The following is a 20,536-nucleotide window of genomic DNA, read 5'->3' on the forward strand; positions in this document are numbered from 1 at the left end:
AGGTACCTTGTAAGTTTCCAGTGTTAGGATGTTTTATGGGATGGTGCTCTCTCCTTTATGAACAGGCCAAGGGACCCTTTCCTGCTTTTCCACAGATGTCAATCTGTCTCCAGGAGCCTTGGGTTAAAATCAAATATATTAACTTAGGGAGGAGGTGGGGTGAACATTTGTTGTTTTTGCTGTTCCCCATTCATAGTAATAGCACCCCATTTCCTTTCCAGGAAATTACCTCATCCCCATTCTGTGCATTCCAGGGAATTAGCTCACCCGACTTGGTAGACTGTCAATCACGGTGCCCCAGTCTCCCCCGCCAGGCGGTGAGCTTGTTGTTCAAGCGCGGCTGGCTGGATTCTCCCTGCTAGGCATCAAATCTGGAGTGAGGGCATGTGTTGGAGCGATACAGGCTGGTGCGCTCCCTAACCCAGCAGCCATGGTTCCTGTTCCTTCTGGCCCCAGGAAGACCCAAGTTTATGTTTCCTACCAGCCTGGTGCTAAATGAGCAGAAAGTAGAGTTCTTACTACCTATCTGATTTGGTGAGCTGAGGGGAATACGTTAATCCACAAATTCTGACAGACTGAGGGAGAATATGAGTCAGAAACACCGGAAGAACTCTCTACAATTAATGGGATACTGGATTCCAGCATCGCCAAAGATACACGCCTCTCTGCATTTGTGTCAAATAAGGAAGGAAAGGCATGCACCCCTTCTTTCTGCTCTTCTTCCTCTTCCTCTTTTTATTTCTTTCCTTTAAAGGGCAAAGATGGTCATTTTTTTTTTTTTTTTTGAGGCTATAGTTCTTTCTCTTAGTTATCCAGTTAACTGAGTTAAGGGTTTCTCTTTATATCCGGATGATCAGAAGTTTAGAGATTCACCTTCCATAACTGGAGTCTGAAAACCAAAGTCATCGTCCTGAAACAGCTTCTCTGGAATTGAAGCTAGGGCTAAAACTATGTCAAACCAGTTGAACAAAACAAGCAGAAGGACCAAAGTCATGGCTTCTCTCTCCTTCTTCCATCACCCATGGCAGACAGCATAGTTTTCTTGCAGTCGGGCATGAATCTTCTTTTGTTCCACCTGGGCTTTGGAGAGACGTTTTTCTTTCAAAACAACTTTTCATTGCCTGAACTCACAGGCAACCGTGATGTGAGCTGTACTTTCTCAGCAGAACTGCATGGGGAATTCCAACAATGTTACAAAGAAACTGTGGTAATCATGTGAGTTTTTAAGTGGAGAGCCACATTGGAGATGGGTCTCAAAGACCTGCAAGTCTATATAACACAATCCCAGAGAAAAGGTGGACGTTGTCTCAGGACCTGGGGAGTGATTGTTATACGTTGCACATTTTCCTGTATGGGCAGAATAGTAAGTAGCTTCCCTTTCCTGGAACTCAACATAAGGGCTACTGGAAGGCTTAGGGGTAAATTTTCTCTAGTCTTTCCATTTTCTCTTTGTATTAGTTATAGAAGTTAAAGATAGCTGCTATAACAATTATCCCCAAATTCCAGTGACTTAAAACTAGTTTATCGCTTATTCACTCCATGATGTCCATGGCAGCTGTCCTCCAAAGCAGTGACTCTAGAATCCTTGTGTGACTTGGCTGTCTGAGCCAAATGCTTGCAGTCATGTGAGCAGAAGGGAGAGGATAAAAGGAGTACCAGATATGTAATCACTTCAACCAGAAGTGCAATTTCATTGGCCCAAACTAGTCATGTGCTCAACTGTGAAGGGATATGGAAACAGGAGTGTTCATACAAGTGTCAGTGAGCACTAATGCTCTCTTAAATGCCTTCAGTTCTGAAGTGGATGTCCCTCTCATGTCCTGGTGAAACTTCTTCCCTGCAATAAGACTTTCAGGAATGGTTCGAAACCTACTTGATACTAAGGTACATGGGTATCATGTCCTCTTCCTAAAGAATATTGTAATTTAGGGCAGGCTAACCTTCTTAACCTAAAAGGATAAGGGACAGGTCTTTTGCTAGCTTTACTGGTTAACACTGGAGTTTTCTTAATTTCCAGGCTCCTGAAAGTTAGGTGAATACATGTAAGGATGGCCTTGCTGCACTGTAGACGGTTCCCAGACTCAACCCGTGCTCAAACTGCCATAATTCTTAGAAATAAACAGAAGGAATTCTCACTGGCGATACTCATGTGAAATGAGGAAAGAACTGCTGGACCCGGGTTCTTTTCTGCCCAGAGCTGTTCTCATTTGCCTTTTCATTTTCTAGTCAGACTTATGCTTGGGGCCTTTCAGCTCACAAACAATGGGACTGATTTCCATTGGGTGGTTCTGTCATCTGGTAGGTCACCCTGGAACTTTATGCTTTGTCCTCTGATTGAGAACAGAAACAAGCTAAAGAAGGAAAAAGGGCAACAAATCTTGACTCACAATTATAATGTGAATCAGTAACAAAGCTCCAAGTTTGGTGTGTGGGATAAAACACTGCTTTCTGTCCATCGATCTCCTGGTTCTAATTTCCAAGAATCAAGAAAAGAGCTTGAGAGAATGAGGAGGAAATAATGAAATCGTAGGGGAACTTGAAAGACATAATCAAAGGGAGGTTGAACTCAGTATGAAAACATCGGACCAAGGTTACAAAAGGGAAGCCGGAGGCCAGCTCTGGTCCTCATACGTGTTTTGATGAGCTTCTGGTTGGCTGGTCCACACAGCTTGGGGTACACAATCTGAATTTGTAGCAAGCATATTAAAGACTCAGAGATGTCACATAAAAAGCCAGATTTATGACTTCTCTTGAAATAGCAAAATTGCGGCAACATTAAGCCTTGTAGTCCAGTAGAGCAATAGTTGGCCTTAACTAGTCGGTAGCTGTCCCCTTCAGATAGGACAGTGACTGTCCCCTTGCAGTTGACTGTGGTCCCACTACTCCCTACTGCACCTCCAACTCTAAGCCCAGTGTCAATCTTCTTTATCTGTGACTTGCTTCTTCCAACAGTCTCGTTCATTCACACCAGCTGCCTGGGCACTGGAAGTATATGGAAGCCGTGACCTCAGGGGTTTCTATGCCTCAAACTCAAAGTTGCTGAAAGGTATTCAGGACAAGGAAGGACTGGTGGTGACAGATATTTAAATACAAAGCAAGAAAAGGAAGAATGAGGACCTTGAAGGCAATGGGGAAAAAACTCAGGGAATCTAATTGTGTCCCAGAATTGGAGTTTCTTGATGGTCATGTGACACACTGGGACCCTCTCTCGGCTGTGACTGAAGTCCAAAGGCCAAGGAAAGAGGATAGAGGGAATGCCCAGTACCAGTGCTGTAGGTGAGGGGCTGGCCGTGGCCTGTGCCAGGCTTGCGAAGGGGAAGACAATCAGATGGGGGGTATGGAGACGGTGAATATAGACAGCTTTTTGAGGAGTTTTGCTGAGAAGTGAACAGAGAGAATTGGGGCAATAGTTGGAAAAGATGAGATCAATGTTTGTTTCTTAAGCTGAAAGCCCAGCATTTGTTTATTGATTGAATTATTTAATAGAGAGAGGAAACTGATGATGCTGTAAGAGGCAGGTCAAGTGAAGGTGTGAGGTCTCTAAGTCAGTGAGAGGGAACGAGATTGCACTCTTAAGACAGAAGCACAGATGATCCATATGTTAAAGTAAGAAAGAAGGCAGAATATAAGGAACAGGTGAAGTGAGGTTTGGTAGATTTAGATGTTTAAGTGTGGGATGATCTTTGATAACCATAGCCCAGTTGTCCTCTTTTCAACTATTGGTAATAAACACACTGAATTTTGATTAAATTTAATTTATTGGGTCTTATATTCATATAAGTTTGTGTAAGTTGTTCACTGCACAAGGACACCTTGCCAAGAGGATGAAATAAGACAAAAATCCCATCCATGCTCTCTGCCCTTCTGCAGTATATCTGGAGCAGGGCTAAAAACTCTTGGAGTAACGGGTGTCTCTTTTTCAGGTCGCGCAAAGCAGCTGATAGGTTAGAAGGAGCTCTATTTTGTTCTCTAGTTGTGTGATGTGAGTTAATCTTGCCTCAGAAATGGAAGTGTGAGATCTCCCAAGGAAGGGTCTGTCTCATATTTGTTACTACCAACAGCACCCAGACCAGCATGTGGTTTCCTCTAGAATGGTCCACAGAACATTTCTGTAGTATTGAAATCGATGTTCTATAAAAGGAAATCCATGTAAAATTAAAAAAAAATACGGTGGGAATTCTACACAGTGAAGACAGTCGGTCAGTGTCACAAAACAACATTGAGAAACGTAGCACACACACTCTCCGGTCGCGTATAATGGGGCTGAAAGTTACCCACTATGGTGGTCCAGCTGAGGCCTCTGCATGGAACCCTCCCTTCCCTCTCCCCCCACCCCACAGAGGTTTATTGTGGTGTCTCAGGGCGTTCAGGCCCACTGGCAAAAGATGTTCCTCTGGCTAGTCTGAGTACTCCCAAAGGGTTTACATTATTTCCAAGAGTGAGGTTTAAGCCCTGGAGCAATCTGACTCAATATTTTCCTTTACCAGGAAAATAGTGCCTGTAAAACTCCCCACATCATACTTGTTCCTTAGAACTATCTAGAGCTCTTTCACTGTGTTTTCTTTAGGCTTTAAACTCCTCCCAAGATTTCCCTCAAAACCAAAACCATTCCTTTTTTTTTTTTTATTTAGAGAGAGAGGGAGTAAAGTGCTTGGGGACTCGGGGGGCTTGGCTCATAAGAAGAGTTCAGAAATTAGTGGTGGTGTCACTGTCACCATCATCATCAACCTCATCTTCATACATTGATACCCTTGATGCAAAATTATAATCGCAGCAAGACTGCACTCCCTCTATCTTGCAAATTTTACCTGCCCCCTCCCTCCAAATGCCACATATATCTCTCATCATATGACCTGTCTTTCCCAGATAGTATTTCTCAGCAGAATGTGAGAGTTCATTAACAAACTATGCCAAAGATGGACTTGGTTCATGTTTATTACCCAAGATGTCCCTGAGTGTGATTCGAGTCCTCCTATGTTCTAGGTGTAAGATTTTCTGTGTGCATCCTTGCCTGCTGCTCACACTCAGAGCACCAGAGACACAGGAGGATTAATTAAGGTCCAAGTTTGAGAGCCTGTGGCGCATTCTGCTTCCTGGAGGCAAGAGGGTAGCCAGAGCTACTAGACACAGGCAGCTTTGTCTTGTTTGGAGACCCATGGACAGCCTCATTCTGGTCATTTTTATAATTCCTCTCAGTCTCGGTTGTCCACGCAGAGCTGTCAGCCTCAACCAGAGTGCCCCAGGGAAGCAAAGGCCAACACTTGCCTTTGGAGAGAGCTGCATTCTCTCTGCAGGCCTTTGAACTTCCCGGGAGCATTGCTCTGGCCTGTAGATCTTATCTGAAATGTTTTCTTCAAGAGGCCCATTCCCTCACCCGCAGCAGTGGTGTGACATGGGCCACTCTCTCATCTGGTTCCCAGCAGCTGGAAATGTGAATGTTTGCCTCCCGGCCAGCACACACACAGACTGGGGCTGCCCCCCACATGTTCTTGGAGAACTGGCACTCAGGCCCCTTTCCTTGATGCTTTGTTAACACACACTTCAAATGAGTGGGCAGGGCTTGATCTTAATCAAATGTCTCATTAATATCTGCCCTTGGCTTCGCTCCAGTTCCCGAGAGCTGTGTATGAGAGGCATTTGCATAACACGCACATATACTCACACATGTGGCCATACCACCCACCGTCATAACATGAAGGTCTCGAGCATACGATGAGCCTATTTTTTCAGCAGACATGGTTTAAATAAATGGGTAGAATAAATACTTCCTCTCCCAGCAGTACGTGCTCAAGGTCACTCAACAAGGAAATGGGATAAAAGTTCCTGAGTTGAAAGTCAAGTACAAGGCAAGCCCTATTCGCAACCTTTTTTTTCTTCTTTCTTTTTTCTAGACTCATGCGTGTTGGTGCAATCGATGAGTGTTTGCTGGGGAAGTATCTGGATATTTGGACCCAGATTGCCATGACAAGTTCTTCTAGTCCATTAAGTAAGCTGGTTGCTCCAGCCTGCAGAGCTCATCTGAAATGTTTTCCCCCGAGAGAACCACCGGAAGGAGCTCATGGAGACACAGTTTGAGGTTAATAGAAGCTTCAGGCTCTGAAGCTAGGTTTTTCCACGCTGAGTTCCCACAGTTCCATGCTGTTTCTCTAATTTTGGTGCGCGTGCATGGGAATTAACGAGAGCAGCCTGGGTGGGTTGAGGTCCTTTTAAAATGTAGGTTCCTGAGCTTCAGCTCCAGAGGGGTCGCTCCAGCAGGTCAAGGGTGGGGCCGGGAATTTGTACTTTGACAGCCTACTCCCCATATTCTGATGTGGCTGGTTCTCAAAGATGGGGACCCTTTGAGGGCACTTGTGGATGTTCCCTCCCCCTTCCCCAGAGTTCCCAACATCATGAGGCCCCCTGAAGGCCGTCACTTTGCCTTTCTCATTCCTGGCAGCCTTGGCACGATCAGCACTGGGGACAGGCCCTGCCTGTCAAGGTGTGGACACGTTCTGCAGAGACTCTTCCAGGGGATTCTAAGGCATAGTCTGTCCTTCTTTCATCTAAGTTTTCTCTGATAGGACAGTTTAAAAAAAATGTTTTTTAGATTTTTTTTTTTTTAAGTAGGCTCTATGCCCAAGTCCAATGTGGGGCTTGAACTCACAACCCTGAGATCAAGAGTCACATGCTTTACCAGCTGAGCCAGCCAGGCACCCAAGATTTTCTGCAATTTGAAGCCTAAAGACTTTTGTTTTTATTATTGTATTAAAACAGTGCTATTAAACCAGGAGTGGGGTAGGGAAGAGGTCACCTCTCTGATGCTTTTGTTGCTTCTGATCATCTAATATTTACCAGGTAAATCCTTGCTCATCAAGGATAGTTCATTATCCTGTCGCACCCATCCTAAGCAAAGATTTAATTGCCCCTTTTTTCCTTTTTGTAACAGTTTTATTTTTCAAACGATTTTAAATTTTTATCAAAGTAATATATGCACATACTTGTGGGAGTGAATAGTACCATAAGGCTTATAACAAAAAGAGCAGTCCTTGCTGGGAAACTTTTCTCAGAGTGTTTCCTGGTGAATTTCCTGCCAATGTCCTCTCTAGTCTTGTTCTCGAGCTCCTTTGTGTGTGGAATCTCCTGGGTTGATCTGATTCTCTAAGCGTCCATCCCTATATCTTGCCCCTCATCTGAGTGATTCCTTTGTCTTTATGACCCAACACTCTATGGACATTTTTACTTAGCTACCGTATTTTCTAATTTTCAAAATGTCTCTCTTATTAATTTTTACAGTATCCTGGTATTGCTTTTATGAATGCAATGCGTTCTATTAGTTCTCTGAAGTTTGTGATTTCTGAAGTTTTGATGTAGCCCTCTAAATTGCTTTTGTTTCTTCCAAGGCCCTAAGAAGGACCCAGTCTCTTGAATTGGGGGCCAGAGAAGAGACCAATGCCTGTATTCTGGTTTTTGGGTGAGAGGAAGCTGGACTGAGACTTTTACTTAAAACTCCTGTTCAGCTTAGCTGTGGACCCAGACTCCTTCCTGTGTCTGCGTCTTTGCTTTCAGGGCCTTTTTGGTTCCGTTGCTGTAGACCCATGCTGTCTAATACAATAACCCTTTGTCACATGTGGCCGTGGAGCGCTCGAAATGTGGCTGGTCGGAATCGAGATGTGTTGTGAGGGTAAAATATACACCAGATTGTGAAGACATTTTGAAAAAAAAGGTAAACTGTCTCATTACAAATTTTAAAAGATATTGATTACATATTGAAATAATAACATATTGGGTTAAGTAAAATGTATTATTAAAATTAACTTTACCTCTCTTAATGTGGCTACTGGAAACTTTGAAAGCACATCCGTGGTTTGCCTTATATTCTTATTTCACAGAGCGGCTCTACTGTGGTTGCGGGGATGGGGGTCCGTGGCGGCACTGTTCCTGTTTCAGCCCCACGTGTTAATGGGAGCTGCTGCTCCTAATTCCTAGTCCTCTCTGGGCTCAGCGCGGTAAATGGCTTGCTTCTCCCTGGTGTCCTATGCAGGCTCTTGGTTTCAACTTTCTCTGCTTCCTCTGCTCTGTTTAGGTCACTTGTGTCCCATCTGCTTTCCACCTTAAAAAAGTTGATTGACATATCTCCTCTCCCATTCTCTTAGCAAATATTTGCCTTTGCTGTCATTTTAGTAGGGTTTTGGAGGGGAATGGCTATAAATGCATGCAATCAATCTGCCATTTGTAAGTTCTAATGGCCCCTTGACTCAAAATAAATTGGCAACTTTCAGGACCATGATAATTTCCCCTAAGGTCCAGACTGTAATAACACAAAACCACAGACTGGGGGCCTTAAACGACAAGAATTTATGCCTCAGAGTTCTGCAGGCTGGAAGACCAAGACCAGGGTGCTGGCTGATTTGGGTCCCTGGTGAGGATTCTCTTCATGGCTTGTAGATAGCTGTCTTCTCCTTGTGTCCTCACATGGCAGAGAGAGAGAAAGGAAGCCAGCTCACTGGTGTCTCTCCTTATGAGGGCACTGATCCCGTTATGAGGGCGCTACCCCCACAACCTCATCTAAACCTAATTATCTCCCAAAGACCTTATCTCCAAATACTATCACACTGGGGATTAGGGACTCAGCATAAGAATTTTTGAGAGGAACATGATTCAGTCCATAGCAGTCTCCCTTCTGACTCACAGTCCAAGTTTTTAACCAAGAAAAGCTTCTAGACATACAAACAGCCAACAGACACATAAAAAATGCTCAACATCACTCTGCATCAGGAAAATCCATACAAAACCACAGTGGGATCCCACCTCACACCGGTCAGAATGACTAAAATGAACAACTCAGGAAACAATAGATGTTGGTGAGGATGTAGAGAAAGGGGAACCCTCTTACACTGTTGGTGAGAATGTGAATGGGTGAGGCCACTCCAGAAAACAGAATGGAGTTTCCTCAAAAAGTTAAAAATAAAGCTACCCTATGACCCAGCAATTGCATTATTAGGTATTTACCCAAAGGATACAAACATAGTGATTCGAAGGGGCACTTGCACCCCAATGTTTATAGCTGAAATGTCCACAATAGCCAAACTATGGAAAGAGCCCAGATGCCACCAACGGATGAATGGATAATGAAGCGGTGTGTGTGTATACACACACACACACACACACACACACACACACGTATGGACTATTACTCAGCCATCAAAAGAATGAAATCTTACCATTTGCAATGATGTGGTTGGAACCAGAGGGTACTATGCTAAGCAAAATAAGTCAACTGGAGAACGACATACCATATGATTTCACTTGTATGTGGAATTTAAGAAACAAAACAGGAACATAGGGAAGGGAAGGAAAAATAAAATAAGATGAAAATAGAGAGGGAGGAAACCATAAGAGACACTGAGCTCTAGGAAACAAACTGAGGGGTGCTGGAGGGGAGGTGGGTAGGAGGATGGGGTAACTGGGTGATGCTCATTAAGGAGGGCACTTGATGTAATGAGCACTGGGTATTATATGCAACCGATGAATCACTAAATTCTACCTCTGAACTAATAAAATAAAAACCTTCTAATTATTCTCCACACAGATGTTATTTGCACGCCCTCATCCCCACCCCCATGCTTGCCACCAGGATATTCATCTCAAAGTTTCTTTCATCTTTTTCATAGCAAAGCCTTGTTCCATCACCTTTAATATATTGCTTGAAGGCTCTTATTCAGAAATTGATAAGACAATTATAAAATTTATTTGGACGAGCAAAGGGCCAATAGCCTAAAAAATCTTGAAAAAGAACCAAGTTGGTAGACTCATGCTACTTGACTTCAACATTATTAATCAGATTGGTGATTAATCCGAGGACAGGCTGGACATGTAAATCAATGGGGCAGAAGAAAGCGTCCAGAGATAAATCCACAAACATATGACTAAATACTTTTTGATAAAAGTGTCAAAGCAATTTAATGGGGAAAGGAAAATCTCTTGAATAAATGATACTGGAACAATGAGATATTTATACATATGTGAATATTCTATCGTGTGTGTGTATACATAGTGTGTGTACGATGAATCTCAACCCCTACTTTATGCAGAACAATCAATCAATTTGAGATGGATGTAACATTTAAGTGTAATATTTAAAACAATAAAACTACTAGAAGAAAACCTAGAGGGATATCTTCATGACCTCAGGCCAAGCAAAAAGTTTTTGGAAAGGATACAGAAAACACAAATCATAAAAATAATGTAAGTTAGAAAGAGCATGAAGAAACATTTTAGGGGCAGTGGAAATGTTCTGTGTCTTGATAACCATTTTTCAAAACTGATTGAATGGTACATGTAAGATCGGGACATCTATAGTGTGTAAATTATGCTTTAAAAAAGGAAAATAATTAAAATATAAAATGTTGCTTAAAATTCCTTTACTGGGTTCCATTTTATCAGAAGAACCTTTCGAAGTTATTCAACTTCCTTTACCTACTTCCTTAATTTACACATTCTTCTAACTGGTGTAAATTAAAATGTTTCTCAGTTTATTTGTTATGAAATTTCTTTCTCTAAAGATATATCTTTCTTTTTAAAAATTTTTCTTTTTAAGTAATCTCTACACCCAGCGTGGGGCTCGAACTCACAACCCCATGATCAAGAGTTGCATGCTTTACCAACTGAGCCAGCCAGGCACCCCCAAAGATATGTCTTTCTAGATAAGATGCTTGACCTAACTAACTGGTGACCTGAAACTAAAAACAGAGAGAGGAATTTCTTACAATGGCCTAGAAAACGCTTGGAGTGTCAAGAGCTCAGCCACCTCTCTCTGCCTATGTTCTCCTTTCTGGCCAAAATGCTCTTTCCAGAATGCTTATTCCATTGCACCAGCTGACTTTGCCAGTTCTTTAAAGAAGCATCCTTGTCTATGTATCTGCATCCCCCAGGCGGCTTTCAGCTGTATGTAGTAAAAAATTCAACCTGGAATGGCTTATTCTTTAAGAAAAATGTATTATGTTATGAGAAGTGTGGAGGAAAGACAGTTCCAGAATGGATTACATTAACAGCTCAATGACTTCCTCAAGGTCTTGGGTTCTTTCAATCTCTTTTCTGCCTTTCTCAGCACATCCAGCTTTGTCCTCAGATACCAAGTTTTCATATTCATGGTTGTACCTCATGGTTGCAAGAGGGCTACTGCTGTTCCAGGTATCACATCAAGAAAAAAAAGTCTGGAGGATGAAGATCCATTTCTTCTTGTGTCTTTTTTTTTTTTTTTTTTTTTTTTTTTTTTTTTTTTGTAGATAGGATATCTTTCTCAGAAGTCACTCAACAAACTTCACTTGGCCATCTCATTGGCCAAACATGCAAAGGGAAATGGTACTGCTATTGTTGAGTTAGACCCATCAGGTCCTTTCCCTGAGGCTGGTACTTGGGGTCATGGGCATATATTGTAGGGTTCATACCTGGCCGTAATCAATGTCTGTTAGAAGACTGGGAATGGCAGTCTTGATGGAGATTGGATTGGCAAGTAACAATGTCCGCTACAAGAACATGTGTGTTGATTCTGTTTTCCTCATAAACGTGAACTTGAAGACAGAAATTCTTTGCCCCACCTACCTATGTACATGGTGAATAGTATAAGGGTGTGCTCACAGCAGGCCCTTCATAGCATTGCTTGATTGATCACATTCCAGAAAGAATTTAATTCTGCTCAAAGAGCACTCAACAAATGTGTCATGATCTCAAAATGTTCCAACTGATGGGACAAGTTTAAGAGTACAACTGAAATGTTATAAAAAAATGATGAATTTAAGAAGAATGAGATTTTATTACACAACAACTTGAGTGGCCTGTTTTGCGGGGATTTTCCTAGGTTCCCAGGTTATCCTGCTTATCTTCGTCTTCAGCGTGACCATTGAAGAATAGGAAGGAATCAAGAGAAGTTTGACTTTTTAAGGGCTCTCATTAAAAATTGATGTTCTTGCTTAAAAGGAGACTTGTGGAGTGGGTTTGATGTCTACTTCTCCTGGCCTCCACTAGTGCTATTACCTGTTATCTAGAATGACCTGATTCAAAGGATACCTCCTTGATGGTTTCACCATACATGGGGCCAGATGTTCTTTGAGCTGGGAGCTGGTTTTTCTCTGGAGTTAGGGGGAACTGGTAGTTTTCAGAGATGCCCAGAATATCTGGCGGCCTAGTTTACAAAGCTCTTTACGACAGCAGATGGAGGTGCACGGAGCAGGGGACTCCAGAGTGGTTGGATGTCAGCACCCCTGCAAGGAGGGGGGTCTTGTTAGTTGACCTAAGAGATTCCATCCTAATGTGCTGAAGATGGATTTTAGGCCTGGCCTTTGCTGAGGCTAAGAAAGATTCATTGCAAATTTCTGTTTACTTGTCTGGCTTTCGTGGGATAGCCAGTGTTTTCCCTTGTCTTAGGTTATCTTTGGCTGGAGGGCAAGAAAAATAGTCAATGATGTCTTGGAAGTTTAAGTCTATACTATATGGCTCTGTTAAAAAATATTTGGTTATCCAGCAAGATATTTCTTGTGTTTCTATACCTACAATTTCCCTGTGGTTTGGCATGACCGCAGCTTTCCATGGCTGCCAGTCATATCTTAATTGGATCACCTTGTGGAAACTTCAGAGACATTTCCTAGAATTGGTTTCCAATTTCAGATGCCGACCCAGCTTTTATTATTTAAGGTGAGACAGACATGACAATCTCCTCATTTCCTTTTCTTTAAAAGAACTTGTCGCATTTTCCAAAATACTTCCCAGAGAGCGCTCACTGGAGGTAACATTCTCCTTTCTTGGCAAAAAAATGTTCTTGCTAGCTCTTTGACCCCTCGCATAATGGTAACTTTTTTTTTTCTTGTCAAATCTGATTGGGGAAGTAGGTAGCTAAAAATTCAAAGAGGAAGAAGAATGTTACTTTGTACTCATCCCTGGGCCCGTTGTAGTGTTATTTTTAAAAATCACGCTTATCTGAGTCCACCTTGTATTATGAATGACAGATGTGCATGCCTTCCTAAAAAAAAATTTTGTGTTGCCAAATTACAAGCTCCTTGAAGCAGGCAAAACGTCTAATTCCTCTTTCACATTTTCAACATCGGCCTTACCTGTAATAGGTGTCTGGGACATACTTATGGAACTAAAATGCTTGAAATATATCCATGCAAAACACTTCGGTTGGTATTAAAACTTTTCCCCAAATATTTAATAATGAGGGGGAAGATGGTTTTAATGAGAAAAGCAAGGCACAAACTTTACCTATAATGGGATCTCACTTTTGTTCTAAATGGACATAAATATGTAGACACAGAAGAAAGACTGGAAGGAAATATGACCAAGTGGTGAGCACAGTAATTTTAGGATGATGGGATTAAAAGGTATTTTTAAGTCTTCTGTGATTTCATTCTTATTCAAATTATCTACAATAATAATTTTATAGTTAGAAAAAACTGAATGTTAAAATTTTTGTGCAGCTATTTTTTATTTTTAAAGAATTTTATTTATTTATTTATTTATTTGAGATTTTATTTTTAAGCCATCCCTACACCCAACATGGGGCTCGAACTCACAACCCCCAGATCAAGAGTCACATGCTCCACTGACTGAGCCAGCCAGGCGCCCTTGTGCGGTTGTTTTTAAAAGATCATTTTCCTTAGGTATTTTAAACCAAGACATTGCAAAATTTATTAAATTATGGCAACATTTTTTATTTAGTCTGACTGTGTGCCAGGCACTGTGTGGAGTGTTTCGTATTATTATCTCTTGTTATTGTTACTTAATGACCTTGCTCCATGTGTTTTATTATCTTCATTTTACAGATGAGGAAATTGATGCACAGACAGGCTAAGGGGCAGCCATGCAGAAGAGGGGATCGGGACTGGGCCCCAAGTATGCTAAGGCTCGGCCATAACCACACACCCCACGTGCTTCGAGTCGGACTCCCCATGTCGATTCTCCAGCACAGACCTTTGGAACCTGTCAAATTTATGGTCTTCTTTTTGCCCTTGGCTCATATATTAAAACATGTCTTGACTGTGCCATCTATTTGAAGTTTTTGGTCCTTTGTAATTTAGGAATATCTACAGACTTAACAAACACTGATAACACGACTGTAATAGTAAAGGTTATCATGTGTGTGTAGACAAAAAGAACAAATGTGAGACATGTCCCAAACTTTTGATGATAGTCGCCAGGGGACATTTGCTTTCTAGGTAATGTCATTTTGCCATGTTTTAATTTTGTATAATGAACATGTATTATTTCTGGTCCAAAAGGGCAATGAAAATATGAGAAAAGATGGAAATAATTTGTAGCTGAAAGCAGGGTCAGTAAACTTTTTCTGGAAAGGGCCAGATTGAAAATAGCTTCAGATTTGCAGGCCACGTGTCTCCTTCTCACTACTCATCTCCGCCAGGGTAGCAAAAAGCAATCATTGATGTTTCATAAAGGAATGTGCAAGGCTCTGTTCCAATAAAACTTTATTTACAAACAAGAGGCAGTGGGCCAGATTTGGTCCACGGGCCATCATTTGCCAACCCTTGCATATTAGTGTCCTCTTAACATTGTAGTGAATGACTGCAAATTAGTGGCATATAATCACACAATTTTATTTTCTCACAGTGCATGAGGACAGATGATCAAAATCACTATCCCAGGCTAAAGTCTTCTGTGGGTTCTAAGGCAGCAGGCTTGGCTTGTGGCCTCGTCACTTCAATCCCTGCTTCTGTTATCACATTGCCTTCTTGTCCTCTGTAGGCACATCTCCCTCTGCCTTGCTTTTACAAGAGCACAGTGATTGCATTCAGTGCCCACCTGGATAACTGAGGATAATCTCCCCATTTCAAGATGCTTAACTCAATCATACCTGCAAAGTCTCTTTTGCCATGTAAATAAATACATTTACAGGTTCCAGGGATTAAGATGTGGATATCTTGGGGGCCATTACTCATTCTTCCATATCCCCATTCAAAGTAACAGGAGGTTTCCGGGCTGCCATGAAAAACATTGATTAAGGATCAAGCCCACTTGAGTTGGGGCCCCAGTTCCAGAACTATATGTATGGCCTTTGGAGGGTCATTTTACCTCTCTGGCTTTTAGCTCTTCTCATTTACGATGTGAGGGAATTAGACTGTATGACCCCTACACGTCTTTTTAACTCTGTCATCTTTAAATTTTACGATTTGATAAAGAATATTTTTTTTAACATCTGTTATATGTCACAGTGACCTTTATCATAAGTAATATAAATCCATTCTAAGCAGCTTTGTGCTAACTTGTGTCAGGGAAGATTCAATATTTATAAGCAAAATAAAGGAAGAGATAAATTTTAACTATTCCCCAGTTAACGTAAGTATGGAGGAATTACAGGCCAACCCTCTCATTAAGAATGAAACTTAAAAATTTTTCCATTCCACTCGACAGAAAAGCATTTGAAGAGTCCACAGAAGTGCTTTCAGAACTTGTGGATAAGGAAAATAAACTCAGATGGTGAGGGAGATAGGACTGAACTATTATATGAATGTAGATCAAGGGAAGATATAGAAAAGTATACACTTAGGCCTTGTGCAATTCTTAAAGGTAGGCTGTAATTCTGTCTGTGAGTTTCCTAGTGGCAAAAGCAAAGAGGGAAAGATGATTGTGTAAGAATAACATTGTTAATAGAATTTTGAAAATTGCTAGAAATTCCTGCAACATGAGTGATATTTCCCAGGAGTCTCTCTAAACAGGGCCATTGAAGTTGTTTTAACAATATCAGGTTATTCATTCATGCATTCAACAGATATTCATTGATTGCCTACTACCTACCTGGCACTGTACTAGTCCATTAGGGAGATAGTCATGAGCCAGATAGAAATGCCTCTGTGCTTTTGACGCTCACAGTCTGGCACTGGGCGCAAATGTTGACAAGTGCAATGAGCTCCCTGAGAGTAGGAGAGCAGCAAGGCATAGGGGTTTGTAACAGGGAGGGTTATCTACGGGTTATTAGAAATGTTTTTCTGAAGCAGTGACAGCCAAGGTGTCTATGGGATGACGGTAATTAGCCAAGCAAAGATTGGATGAAGAAGTTTCCAGGTAAGGTGGAGAGAATGGCTTGTGCCCATGTTAAGGATTTTGGACTTTGTCCTACAGTTAATGTAAAGTGTATTAAAGAAACGTCAGCTGCTCAAAGTCTCGGTGGCTCAGTGCTTACCATAGTTTGTTTATGACTCTCATAGAAGTCTGACACCGTTTTTCTGGTAGATGGGCAGCTTTACCTAAGGTTGTGATTCTATTGGGTATCTCCTCCATTTCTAGGGCCTTCTTGCCAACAGTGGAGGTAAAAGAGAAGAAGAGAGGTGGAGAGAACACAGGTACACAGATATGTCTTAATCACCCTGGTCTTGGAAATGACTCCTATCACTTTGACATCATTTACTGGTAAGAAGCAGTCCCAGAGCCTCACCTTCATGCAAGGATCATCCCTGGCTGGGCAGCCACTTGGAAGCAATATCTTGATTCTGAAAGAAGGGGTGGGAGCTGGAGGATTAAAGCTGTTTCTGCTGCAGAAATTCCCTGCAAAGCTGTTAGCAGGATCTTGGTATGATTGAATTTGAACTTGAAAACTGCCTTCCTGACCGCAGAATGGAGGATGGTTTGGAAGGGGCAAGACTAGACACAGAGACCAGTTAAGTTGTGCAATAAAATCAGTAGCAGCAGTCACAGCAGAGTTCTCAGTGACATCTCTCAGTGACAGCCGAGGACATGATGCCAGAGTGCACGTTCAGGAGCTCCATTATGTCAGGGGACAGTCAGGTAGAACTATGTTCAACTGTGACAGCCAAGGGATTCCTTTTCCTTTTAACACCAGAAGTCTGTGGGGAGGCAGCTGATTCGTTGATACCAAATGTGATCAAAGGTGGTTCCAAGGGCTGGCTTCCTTCTGTCTGCCACTCTCCTGTCTTTAGTGTGTGGTTTTCATCCTCGTGGTCATGGGGCTGTGGCTGCCCCGCTAGGCAGGGACAAGGTGGGGTAGACTGACCAGCAAGAGCTATCTCCTCCTGACATTTTATTCAGGAGGGGCAGCCCAACCCAGGGACCTCCACATCTCATGGGTCGCATGGCATCTTGGGAGTCTGGGGAGGGGGTCTGGGAAAGTGAGTATTTCAGCAGCCTGTGCGTGTGTGCGCACATGGATGCGTAGGGGGGAGGCTTGACCAAGAATTGGGGGGGACACCCTGGGGCCGAGTGCTGAGACTGGAGAAGCACAGACCGCTGCTCTCAGAATAGCCTTGCAGCGGGGGGTGGTATTCTCTGTTGAAAGCAATTGTACCATCGTGGCCAGGAACGCCACTGCCGCTGTCTTTATTCTTGTGCAGCCTCTCCGAAGACCTCCAGATGGTTCGTAAGTGATCTTCCCCTCTTATTCACAGCACAGTCACGACACCAGTGTGAGGGACCTGCTTGCGTGTCAGGGACAGACATCTGAGCCCTGTGATCTGCATGGTACCAGCTCAGTGAAGCAATACCTTCACCCACGTCGCAGGCTGGGCAGCGACCCTGGGTTGCCCAGCTTCCCAGAGGCCACCACGGGAGAAGGGAGGTGTGAGAATGAGTTCAGCTCTGGGTGGCTCCCTCCCAAACCACCCCTGCTGCTGAGAGGGGAGTGAGCAAAGAAGCAAAGAAAGGAGAGGAGAAGGTGCGGGGTGGCCAGGAGATCTGGGGGCCCTGGGTCCCAAGAGTTCTCCCCTTCACACGAGGACCAAGCCTGTCATCATGGTTCCAGCCAGACCTGTGGGGGTAATGCCTCTGCCGTGGAATATGTGCATGGCGGTGACTTTCAGAAGTCTTCTTCTGGGATGATGCCTCTTTAGAGGAATTTCAGTGTTACTAAATGTGTAAGAGGGGTATTGGGGGCAACGGACCCCTGAACCCATGAAATAAATTAGACATGCAATGACAGACTCTTGTTCTTGCAGCCTTGTGCTTATACGTGGCCTCCCTCTCAGCAGCGGTGGTGGCTGTCCCCAGGAGTCATGTCAAGTCCTTGCCCCTTGTAGGGCATTCTTCACCCTCGATAGTGCAGCCTCCGCCTGCGTTTCCTCCTGTCTCGGAAATGAAAGTGATTAAGCACCGACCGGACCATGAGCTTGGGACTTTCTTCTTTCAAAACAAATGACTGGCCGTGTTTCTCAGGAGGACTTGAGTTCCTAACGTCCTCTGTGTCATCAGTCCGCCGTCTCACTGTTGGTTCAGTGACACCGCATCAGCTCTGTCTTGGATCCCCACTTAGTCTGAAAGGCTGTGTAGATCTCTACACTGCCAACGTATGGGGGGCATCCGTTTCTGTTCCTGACTGACTGCGTACAGAAACCCAGAGAAATGACAGGACACGATCTGAGTTGGAAAAGCCGCAGCTTACTGCCTTCAGGATACGCTGTTTCTCCTGCAAGAACTAAAAGAGAATTAGCCCCGCTGCACCGTTTGCAACCGAGCACAGTAGCAGCAAGAGGTAACGAGGAGAGGGAAACGAGCGTGCGGTGGTAACAGGCACATGGGGGTACCTGTGCGCTGGATGGAGAATACGATGACAAACCTGGCACCTCAGCCAGAAGAAAGCTTTCCTCTGTAGCCTAGTTTTGGCTTTTTAACTGTCCCCTTCCCGCCACCCGACATTATGTGTGCCTCCTGATAGAAGCACGAAACACCGCCTAGGGAGTAGTTTTGCTCAAAATTCCAACCTAAATTTGTCAAGTCTAGATTTAACTATCAATTTATAGGATATGCAGTGCAGTATAATGAACAAATACATTCGTGTTTGTCCCTGCTTCCCGTCTCAGAGCTTCGAAAACTCTTGGAATTTACCCGTCACTGGGAGTGTTTTGTTATGCTAATGAGGCAATCCTGGTGGCTCCTAGATGGCTTTAGGATGGGGCTGGTCACCAGAAAGACCAACCCCGGGATTAGGTTGGACCCCTGCTGTGGTCTTTAGTGGAGCTTTCCTTTTTATATTAGCATAGTTAACCACATTTGAAGGCTTTGAAAAACCCTGCAGAAATGAAACCCCGTCAGCCAAGTTTGACCCAAGGTTTCCCAATCTACTGGCCTGTGGAACACTTCATTCTTGTCATACATATTAAGCTCCGTGGAATAGAGTTCTCTAAATTATCCATTTGGGAAACAAATCATTCATTTGGTTTAGCACAAAAATTTTCTTTAAAGGATCTTTTCTGAGAAGATTAAGAAAGAAAAAATACAGGGTTCTTTTAGCTTTTACGAATTACCAAAAAATGAAATGCACTGAATTAGAAGAGATTTAGGAAGAAATTAGCCCTTTCAAAAGAATGTCATTTCATATTATATTGTTGTACACTGAGCAATGTATCCCTACCTGTATAATTTGGAAATGATTTACTACATTTACAAGACAGTTTTAAATTTTTAGCCTTGAATCTGATTGTTTTTAGGGAAAAGAAAGGAATCAAAATCTTATTATTCAGAAAATTGAAAAATTCTTTTTTTTAAAAAAATATTTTATTTATTTATTTCACAGAGAGAGAGACAGCCAGCGAGAGAGAGAACACAAGCAAGCAGGGGGAGCGGGAGAGGAAGAAGCAGGCTCCCAGCGGAGGAGCCTGATGTGGGGCTTGATCCCAGAACGCCGGGATCACGCCCTGAGCTTGAGGCAGACGCTTAACAACTGAGACACCCAGGCGCCCCTGAAAAATTCTTTTATCTCCATCTTGTTGATTGGTCGTTTGGTTCAACTTGAGATAATTTTGGACACTGACAGTCTACCGATCATCTGAAATTTTAATAAAGACGTAGTTTATGTTTTCACTCATATCATTAAAAAATGTGTTTCCCCCCCACATCATTAAAAAATGTTGAACAAGGCAATTGCCAGGTTTGAATCCTATGACACATCACTAATGAACTGAATGAATGAATTGATTCAGTCATACATCAACCCACCCATCTCTATCCCCATTCACCCACATTGCCCACATTTTATCAGGATTTTGTTAAATGTTTTTCTGATATCAACATTTTCTGCATTGACCACATTTCTCTGAGCTACTAGTCTAACAACCATTCCAAAAAAGGAAATGAGGTTAATCTAAAATGGCTTGTTCTCAGTGAGCCTATCAAAGCTCATAGCAATCACACTGGTCTTAAAATAATCTATTCATGTTACTTGCCTGAGATTGAAATCATATGGTATTCAGAATATGCCTTTTTCTTCTTTCTGGAAATTTAAATAGCATTTGCCCATTTCTTGTCTTTTGGTCCCTCTCCTGGTCTCCATTATTCTCCAAGGTCACTGCTAGGGGTTGATTCTACCATTAACCTCAGGTGTGATTTGTCCAGATTAGAATTCATTCTAGAGCACTCATTACTTTCTTACGCTCTATCTATATTAGGGTCCAATCACCTCTAACCAACATGCATTGCGCTTTTTTTTTTTTTAGCGCCCGAAGTTATGTCTTTGAAAGAGAATGCAAACTCCATACTTGCTTTTTGCCATCATCAACATTACAATATAGGTTTCCACAGCAGATCTATCTCTTCTTTATATGTT

At 42.7% G+C, this 20,536-nt stretch overlaps 2 long non-coding RNA genes across 2 annotated transcripts; both read left to right on the forward strand.

The window, feature by feature from the left end:
- Positions 1–1,766: 1,766 nt before the first annotated feature.
- Positions 1,767–14,011, forward strand: LOC105238101. The gene is made up of 4 exons (XR_004621727.1): positions 1,767–1,884; positions 5,892–6,076; positions 7,380–7,702; positions 13,797–14,011. It is a non-coding gene; the product is annotated as an uncharacterized LOC105238101 (long non-coding RNA).
- Positions 14,012–17,793: 3,782 nt separating this feature from the next.
- On the forward strand, positions 17,794–19,567 carry LOC117796953. The gene is made up of 3 exons (XR_004621726.1): positions 17,794–17,852; positions 17,934–18,466; positions 19,508–19,567. It is a non-coding gene; the product is annotated as an uncharacterized LOC117796953 (long non-coding RNA).
- The last annotated feature ends 969 nt before the right edge of the window (positions 19,568–20,536 follow it).

The sequence above is a fragment of the Ailuropoda melanoleuca genome, chromosome 17, assembly GCF_002007445.2.
Source record: "Ailuropoda melanoleuca isolate Jingjing chromosome 17, ASM200744v2, whole genome shotgun sequence".
Lineage (NCBI taxonomy): Eukaryota > Metazoa > Chordata > Mammalia > Carnivora > Ursidae > Ailuropoda > Ailuropoda melanoleuca.